The sequence below is a fragment of the Oncorhynchus keta genome, chromosome 22 (assembly GCF_023373465.1).
Source record: "Oncorhynchus keta strain PuntledgeMale-10-30-2019 chromosome 22, Oket_V2, whole genome shotgun sequence".
Classification (NCBI taxonomy): domain Eukaryota; kingdom Metazoa; phylum Chordata; class Actinopteri; order Salmoniformes; family Salmonidae; genus Oncorhynchus; species Oncorhynchus keta.
The window spans coordinates 45,534,765-45,545,067 of record NC_068442.1 but is presented as its reverse complement, the minus strand read 5'-3'; the positions used below and the strand labels follow the sequence as shown (position 1 = coordinate 45,545,067).

General features: G+C 62.1%; 1 pseudogene; it reads right to left on the bottom strand.

The window, feature by feature from the left end:
• Positions 1 to 10,053, bottom strand: part of LOC127910813 (cold-inducible RNA-binding protein B-like) — an 11,566-nt pseudogene extending 1,513 nt beyond the window's left edge.
• Positions 10,054 to 10,303: the final 250 nt, after the last annotated feature.

Below are 10,303 nucleotides of genomic sequence, written 5' to 3'. Positions count from 1 at the left end.
CTCCGACCACCACCACTTCCATAGCTCCGGTCTCCGACCACCACCACTTCCATAGCTCCTGTCTCCGACCACCACCACTTCCGTAGCTCCTGTCTCCGACCACCACCACTTCCGAGCTCCTGTCTCCGACCACCACCACTTCCGTAGCTCCGTCTCCGACCACCACCACTTCCATAGCTCCTCCTGGTCTCCGACCACCACCACTTCCGTAGCTCCGGTCTCCGACCACCACCACTTCCCGTCTAGCTCCGGTCTCCGACCACCACCACTTCCGTAGCTCCGGTCTCCGACCACCACCACTTCCGTAGCTCCGGTCTCCGACCACCACCACTTCCGTAGCTCCGGTCTCCGACCACCACCACTTCCGTAGCTCCGGTCTCCGACCACCACCACTTCCGTAGCTCCGGTCTCCGTCCACCACCACTTCCGTAGCTCCGGTCTCCGACCACCACCACTTCCGACCACCACCACTAGCTCCTGTCTCCGACCACCACCACTTCCATAGCTCCTGTCTCCGACCACCACCACTTCCATAGCTCCGTCTCCGACCACCACCACTTCCATAGCTCCTGTCTCCGACCACCACCACTTCCGTAGCTCCGACCACCACTTCCGTAGCCGTCTCCGACCACCACTTCCGTAGCTCCGTCTCCGACCACCACCACTTCCATAGCTCCTGTCTCCGACCACCACCACTTCCATAGCTCCGTCTCCGACCACCACCACTTCCGTAGCTCCTGACCCGGACCACCACCACTTCCATAGCTCCTGTCTCCGACCACCACCACTTCCGTAGCTCCGTCTCCGACCACCACCACTTCCATAGCTCCGGTCTCGACCACCACCACTTCGTAGCTCCGGTCTCCGACCACCACCACTTCCGTAGCTCCGTCTCCGACCACCACCACTTCCGTAGCTCCGTCTCCTCCCGACCACCACCACTTCCGTAGCTCCGTCTCCTCCGACCACCACCACTTCCGTAGCTCCGTCTCCGACCACCACCACTTCCGGTCTCCCGACCACACCACTTCCTCCGTCTCCGACCACCACCACTTCCATTGGCTCCGGTCTCCGACCACCACCACTTCCCGACCACCACCACTCGGCTCCTGTCTCCGACCACCACCACTTCCGTAGCTCCGGTCTCCGGGACCACCACCACTTCCGTAGCTCCGGTCTCCGACCACCACCACTTCCGTAGCTCCGGTCTCCGACCACCACCACTTCCGTAGCTCCGGTCTCCGACCACCACCACTTCCGTAGCTCCGGTCTCCGACCACCACCACTTCCGTAGCTCGGTCTCCGACCACCACCACTTCCGTAGCTCCGGTCTCCGACCACCACCACTTCCAGGCTCCGGTCTCCGACCACCACCACTTCCGTAGCTCCGGTCTCCGACCACCACCACTTCATAGCTCCGGTCTCCGACCACCACCACTTCCGTAGCTCCGTCTCCGACCACCACCACTTCCGTAGCTCCGGTCTCCGACCACCACCACTTCCGTAGCTCCGGTCTCCGACCACCACCACTTCATAGCTCCTGTCTCCGACCACCACCACTTCCATAGCTCCGGTCTCCGACCACCACCACTTCCATAGCCGGTCTCCGACCACCACCACTTCCATAGCTCCGTCTCCGACCACCACCACTTCTCATACCACCACTTCCATAGCTCCGTCTCCGACCACCACCACTTCCCATAGCTCCTGACCCGACCACCACCACTTCCAGAGCTCCTGTCTCCGACCACCACCACTTCCATAGCTCCGGTCTCCGACCACCACCCACTTCATAGCTCCGTCTCCGACCACCACCACTTCCCATAGCTCCTGACTCCGACCACCACCACTTCCCGACCACCACCACTTCCAGCTCCTGTCTCCGACCACCACCACTTCCGTAGCTCCGGTCTCCGACCACCACCACTTCCGTAGCTCCTGTCTCCGACCACCCACTTCCGTAGCTCCTGTCTCCGACCACCACCACTTCCGTAGCTCCGGTCTCCGACCACCACCACTTCCGAGTCTCCGACCACCACCACTTCCGTAGCTCCGGTCTCCGACCACCACCACTTCCGTAGCTCCTGTCTCCGACCACCACCACTTCCATAGCTCCTGTCTCCGACCACCACCACTTCCGTAGCTCCTGTCTCCGACCACCACCACTTCCGTAGCTCCTGTCTCCGACCACCACCACTTCTCCCACCAGCTTCCGTAGCTCTCCGACCACCACCACTTCCGTAGCTCCTGTCTCCGACCACCACCACTTCCGTAGCTCCGGTCTCCGACCACCACCACTTCCGTAGCTCCGGTCTCCGACCACCACTTCGTAGCTCCGGTCTCCGACCACCACCACTTCCGTAGCTCCTGTCTCCGACCACCACCACTTCCGTAGCTCCGGTCTCCGACCACCACCACTTCCGTAGCTCCTGTCTCCGACCACCACCACTTCCGTAGCTCCGGTCTCCGACCACCACCACTTCCATAGCTCCGGTCTCCGACCACCACCACTTCCGACCACCACCACTAGCTCGGTCTCCGACCACCACCACTTCCATAGCTCGGTCTCCGACCACCACCACTTCCGTAGCTCCGGTCTCCGACCACCACCACTTCCGTAGCTCCTGTCTCCGACCACCACCACTTCCGTAGCTCCGGTCTCCGACCACCACCACTTCCGTAGCTCCGGTCTCCGACCACCACCACTTCCGTAGCTCCGGTCTCCGACCACCACCACTTCCGTAGCTCCGGTCTCCGACCACCACCACTTCCCGACCAGCTCCGGTCTCCGACCACCACCACTTCCATAGCTGACGGTCTCCGACCACCACCACTTCCGTAGCTCCGGTCTCCGACCACCACCACTTCCGTAGCTCCGGTCTCCGACCACCACCACTTCCGTAGCTCCTGGTCTCCGACCACCACCACCACCGTAGCTCGGTCTCCGACCACCACCACTTCCGTAGCTCCGGTCTCCGACCACCACCACTTCCGTAGCTCCGGTCTCCGACCACCACTTCACTCTCCGGACCACCACTCACTTCCGTAGCTCTCTCCGACCACCACCACTTCCGTAGCTCCGGTCTCCGACCACCACCACTTCCGTAGCTCCTGTCTCCGACCACCACCACTTCCGTAGCTCCTGTCTCCGACCACCACCAGCTCCGTCTCCGACCACCACCGGTCTCCACCACTTCCGTAGCCACCACCACTTTCCGTAGCTCCGGTCTCCGACCACCACCACTTCCGTAGCTCCGGTCTCCGACCACCACCACTTCCGTAGCTCGGTCTCCGACCACCACCACTTCCGTAGCTCGGTCTCCGACCACCACCACTTCCGTAGCTCCTGTCTCCGACCACCACCACTTCCGTAGCTCCGGTCTCCGACCACCACTTCACTCCGGTCTCCGACCACCACCACTCCGGCTCCGTCTCCGACCACCACCACTTCCGTAGCTCCGGTCTCCGACCACCACCACTTCCGTAGCTCCGGTCTCCGACCACCACCACTTCATAGCTCCGGTCTCCGACCACCACCACTTCCGTAGCTCCGGTCTCCGACCACCACCACTTCCGTAGCTCGTCTCCGACCACCACCACTTCCGTAGCTCCGGTCTCCGACCACCACCACTTCCGTAGCTCGGTCTCCGACCACCACCACTTCCGTAGCTCCGGTCTCCGACCACCACCACTTCCGTAGCTCCGGTCTCCGACCACCACCACTTCCGTAGCTCGGTCTCCGACCACCACCACTTCCGTAGCTCTCTCCGACCACCACCACTTCCGTAGCTCCGGTCTCCGACCACCACCACTTCCGTAGCTCCTGTCTCCGACCACCACCACTTCCGTAGCTCCGGTCTCCGACCACCACCACTTCCGTAGCTCTGTCTCCGACCACCACCACTTCCGTAGCTCCGGTCTCCGACCACCACCACTTCCGTAGCTCCTGTCTCCGACCACCACCACTTCCGTAGCTCCTGTCTCCGACCACCACCACTTCCATAGCTCGGTCTCGGACCACCACCACTTCCGTAGCTCCGGTCTCCGACCACCACCACTTCCGTAGCTCCTGTCTCCGACCACCACCACTTCCGTAGCTCCTGTCTCCGACCACCACCACTTCCATAGCTCCGACTCCGACCACCACCACTTCCGTAGCTCCGGTCTCCGACCACCACCACTTCCGTAGCTCCGGTCTCCGACCACCACCACTTCCGTAGCTCCTGACCACCACTCTCCGACCACCACCACTTCCGTAGCTCCTGTCTCCGACCACCACCACTTCCGTAGCTCCGGTCTCCGACCACCACCACTTCCGTAGCTCCGGTCTCCGACCACCACCACTTCCGTAGCTCGGTCTCCGACCACCACCACTTCCGTAGCTCCTGTCTCCGACCACCACTTCCGTAGCTCCGGTCTCCGACCACCACCACTTCCATAGCTCCTGTCTCCGACCACCACCACTTCCGTAGCTCCTGTCTCCGACCACCACCACTTCCGTAGCTCCTGGTCTCCGACCACCACCACTTCCGCTCCGGTCTCCGACCACCACCACTTCAGAGCTCCTGTCTCCGACCACCACCACTTCCGTAGCTCCGGTCTCCGACCACCACCACTTCTCCGACCAGCTCCTGTCTCCGACCACCACCACTTCCGTAGCTCCGGTCTCCGACCACCACCACTTCCGTAGCTCCGGTCTCCGACCACCACCACTTCCGTAGCTCCTGTCTCCGACCACCACCACTTCCGTAGCTCCTGTCTCCGACCACCACCACTTCCGTAGCTCCGGTCTCCGACCACCACCACTTCCGTAGCTCCTGTCTCCGACCACCACCACTTCCGTAGCTCCGGTCTCCGACCACCACCACTTCCGTAGCTCCGGTCTCCGACCACCACCACTTCCGTAGCTCCGGTCTCCGACCACCACCACTTCCGTAGCTCCTGTCTCCGACCACCACCACTTCCGTAGCTCCGGTCTCCGACCACCACCACTTCCATAGCTCCGTCTCCGTCTCCCACCACCACTTCGTAGTCCACTCCGGTCTCCGACCACCACCACTTCCATAGCTCCGGTCTCCGACCACCACCACTTCCGTAGCTCCGGTCTCCGACCACCACCACTTCCGTAGCTCCGGTCTCCGACCACCACCACTTCCGTAGCTCCGGTCTCCGACCACCACCACTTCCGTAGCTCCTGTCTCCGACCACCACCACTTCCGTAGCTCCTGTCTCCGACCACCACCACTTCCGTAGCTCCGGTCTCCGACCACCACCACTTCCGTAGCTCCTGTCTCCGACCACCACCACTTCCGTAGCTCCTGTCCCGGACCACCACCACTTCCGTAGCTCCTGTCTCCGACCACCACCACTTCCGTAGCTTCCGGTCTCCGACCACCACCACTTCCGACCACCACCACTTCCGTAGCTCCGGTCTCCGACCACCACCACTTCCGTAGCTCCCGTCTCCGACCACCACCACTTCCGTAGCTCCCGTCTCCGACCACCACCACTTCCTTAGCTCCCGTCTCCGACCACCACCACTTCCGTAGCTCCCGTCTCCGACCACCACCACTTCCGTAGCTCCCGTCTCCGACCACCACCACTTCCGTAGCTCCCGTCTCCGACCACCACCACTTCCGTAGCTCCCGTCTCCGACCACCACCACTTCCGTAGCTCCCGTCTCCGACCACCACCACTTCCGTAGCTCCCGTCTCCGACCACCACCACTTCCGTAGCTCCCGTCTCCGACCACCACCACTTCCGTAGCTCCCGTCTCCGACCACCACCACTTCCGTAGCTCCCGTCTCCGACCACCACCACTTCCGTAGCTCCGACCACCACCACTTCCCGTCTCCGACCACCCACTTCGTAGCTCCGACCCGGACCACCACCACTTCCGTAGCTCCGGTCTCCGACCACCACCACTTCCGTAGCTCCACCACCACCACTTCCGTCTCCGACCACCACCACTTCCATAGCTCCGTCTCCGACCACCACCACTTCCGTAGCTCCTGTCTCCGACCACCACCACTTCCGTAGCTCCGTCTCCGACCACCACCACTTCCGTAGCTCCGTCTCCGACCACCACCACTTCGTAGCTCCACCACTTCAGGTCCTCCGACCACCACCACTTCCGTAGCTCCGGTCTCCGACCACCACCACTTCCGTAGCTCCTGTCTCCGACCACCACCACTTCCGTAGCTCCGGTCTCCGACCACCACCACTTCCGTAGCTCCGGTCTCCGACCACCACCACTTCCGTAGCTCCGGTCTCCGACCACCACCACTTCCGTAGCTCCGGTCTCCGACCACCACCACTTCCGTAGCTCGGTCTCCGACCACCACCACTTCCGTAGCTCCGGTCTCCGACCACCACCACTTCCGTAGCTCCTGTCTCCGACCACCACCACCAATTCCGTACTTCCGTAGCTCCGGTCTCCTGACCCGGACCACCACTTCCGTAGCTCCTGTCTCCGACCACCACCACTTCCGTAGCTCCGGTCTCCGACCACCACCACTTCCGTAGCTCCGGTCTCCGACCACCACCACTTCCGTAGCTCCGGTCTCCGACCACCACCACTTCCGTAGCTCCGGTCTCCGACCACCACCACTTCCGTAGCTCCGGTCTCCGACCACCACCACTTCCGTAGCTCCTGTCTCCGACCACCACCACTTCCGTAGCTCCGGTCTCTCCGACCACCACCACTTCCGTAGCTCCGGTCTCCGCCACCACCACTTCCGTAGCTCCTGTCTCCGACCACCACCACTTCCGTAGCTCCGGTCTCCGACCACCACCACTTCCTCCGGTCTCCGAGCTCCGGTCTCCGACCACCACCACTTCCGTAGCTCCGGTCTCCGACCACCACCACTTCCGTAGCTCCGGTCTCCGACCACCACCACTTCCGTAGCTCCGGTCTCCGACCACCACCACTTCCGTAGCTCCGGTCTCCGACCACCACCACTTCCCGTAGCTCCGGTCTCCGACCACCACCACTTCCGTAGCTCCGGTCTCCGACCACCACCACTTCCGTAGCTCCTGGTCTCCGACCACCACCACTTCCGTAGCTCGGTCTCCGACCACCACCACTTCCGTAGCTCCGGTCTCCGACCACCACCACTTCCGTAGCTCCGTCTCCGACCACCACCACTTCCTCCTGTCTCCGACCAGCTCCGGTCTCCGACCACCACCACTTCCGTAGCTCCGGTCTCCGACCACCACCACTTCCGTAGCTCCGGTCTCCGACCACCACCACTTCCGTAGCTCCGGTCTCCGACCACCACCACTTCCGTAGCTCCGGTCTCCGACCACCACCACTTCCGTAGCTCCTCCGACCACCACCACCGTAGCTCTCCGACCACCACCACTTCCGTAGCTCTCGGTCTCCGACCACCACCACTTCCGTAGCTCCGGTCTCCGACCACCACCACTTCCGTAGCTCCGGTCTCCGACCACCACCACCACTTCCGTAGCTCCGGTCTCCCGACCACCACCACTTCCGTAGCTCCGGTCTCCGACCACCACCACTTCCGTAGCTCCGTCTCCGACCACCACCACTTCCGTAGCTCCGGTCTCCGACCACCACCACTTCCGTAGCTCCGGTCTCCGACCACCACCACTTCCGTAGCTCCGGTCTCCGACCACCACCACTTCCGTAGCTCCTTCTCCGACCACCACCACTTCCGTAGCTCCGGTCTCCGACCACCACCACTTCGTAGCTCCGTCTCCGACCACCACCACTTCCGTAGCTCCGGTCTCCGACCACCACCACTTCCGTAGCTCCGGTCTCCGACCACCACCACTTCCGTAGCTCCGGTCTCCGACCACCACCACTTCCGTAGCTCCGGTCTCCGACCACCACCACTTCCGTAGCTCCGGTCTCCGACCACCACCACTTCCGTAGCTCCGGTCTCCGACCACCACCACTTCGTAGCTCCGGTCTCCGACCACCACCACTTCCGTAGCTCCGGTCTCCGACCACCACCACTTCGTAGCTCCGGTCTCCGACCACCACCACTTCCGTAGCTCCGGTCTCCGACCACCACCACTTCCCGTAGCTCCGGTCTCCGACCACCACCACTTCCAGTAGCTCCGGTCTCCGACCACCACCACTTCCGACCACCACCAATTCCGTCTCTCCGACCACCACCACTTCCGTAGCTCCGGTCTCCGACCACCACCACTTCCGTAGCTCCGGTCTCCGACCACCACCACTTCCAGAGCTCCGGTCTCCGACCACCACCACTTCCACAGCTCCGGTCTCCGACCACCACCACTTCCGTAGCTCGGTCTCCGACCACCACCACTTCCACAGCTCCGGTCTCCGACCACCACCACTTCCGTAGCTCCGGTCTCCGACCACCACCACTTCCACAGCTCCGGTCTCCGACCACCACCACTTCCATAGCTCCGGTCTCCGACCACCACCACTTCCGTAGCTCCGGTCTCCGACCACCACCACTTCCATAGCTCCGGTCTCCGACCACCACCACTTCCACCAGCTTCCGTAGCCGGTCTCCGACCACCACCACTTCCATAGCTCCGGTCTCCGACCACCACCACTTCCATAGCTCCGGTCTCCGACCACCACCACTTCCATAGCTCCGGTCTCCGACCACCACCACTTCCATAGCTCTCCGGTCTCCGACCACCACCACTTCCGTAGCTCCGGTCTCCGACCACCACCACTTCCATAGCTCCGGTCTCCGACCACCACCACTTCCATAGCTCCGGTCTCCGACCACCACCACTTCCATAGCTCCCGGTCTCCTCCGACCACCACCACTTCCATAGCTCCGGTCTCCGACCACCACCACTTCCATAGCTCCGGTCTCCGACCACCACCACTTCCATAGCTCCGGTCTCCGACCACCACTTCCATAGCTCCGGTCTCCGACCACCACCACTTCCATAGCTCCGGTCTCCGACCACCACCACTTCCACAGCTCCGGTCTCCGACCACCACCACTTCCACAGCTCCGGTCTCCGACCACCACCACTTCCACAGCTCCGGTCTCCGACCACCACCACTTCCACAGCTCCGGTCTCCGACCACCACTTCCACAGCTCCGGTCTCCGACCACCACCACTTCCATAGCTCCGGTCTCCGACCACCACTTCCACAGCTCCGGTCTCCGACCACCACCACTTCCATAGCTCCGGTCTCCGACCACCACTTCCACAGCTCCGGTCTCCGACCACCACTTCCATAGCTCCGGTCTCCACCACCACTTCCATAGCTCCGGTCTCCACCACCACTTCCATAGCTCCGGTCTCCACCACCACTTCCATAGCTCCGTCTCCACCACCACCACTTCCATAGCTCCGGTCTCCCACCACCACTTCCATAGCTCCGGTCTCCACCACCACTTCCATAGCTCCGGTCTCCACCACCACTTCCATAGCTCCGGTCTCCACCACCACTTCCATAGCTCCGGTCTCCACCACCACTTCCACAGCTCCGGTCTCCGACCACCACTTCCATAGCTCCGGTCTCCACCACCACTTCCATAGCTCCGGTCTCCACCACCACTTCCATAGCTCCGGTCTCCACCACCACTTCCATAGCTCCGGTCTCCACCACCACTTCCATAGCTCCGGTCTCCACCACCACTTCCATAGCTCCGGTCTCCACCACCACTTCCATAGCTCCGGTCTCCACCACCACCTCCATAGCTCCGGTCTCCACCACCACCTCCATAGCTCCTCTCACCATAACCCCTGTCACCACCACCACCATATCCTCCACCACCGCCTCTGGACCCTCTGAATCCACCACCTCCGCCTCCAGAACGACCACCACCCTTGCCTGCCTCGTCCACACGAATTGATCTGCCGTCAACTGACTTGCCATCCAATTCATCCTTCGCATCCTCGGCATTATCGTACTTTACGAAGCCGAATCTACGAGACCTTCCCGTCCCTGATGACATCAACTTTTGCTATGTTTCCACCAGAGATTCTTCTGTTGTGTCGAAGCTCAGGCCACCGACCAAAGGTTTCCTTCGTCGGACATGTTTCTTTGTCTTTTACGGACAGAACGAGAAGAGCTGGTGTTTAGAGGCATGTCGTCACAAAACAAATGGAAGCGCACTCTCATTACGATAACTACACGTGTCCATTCAGTAGCAGGGCGACTCCGTGAAGATGACGTAGGACGTAATGAAAGACGTCATGATGTAATCGGGTGCATCCGTCTGCTGCCATCTCCCTCCGCTGAGACTGACCATCAGCCCATTAAAATAAACAGCACATTATTTCAAATGTAGCTGTGCCTCACAAACAATGATCATATAGTCTCATTTTT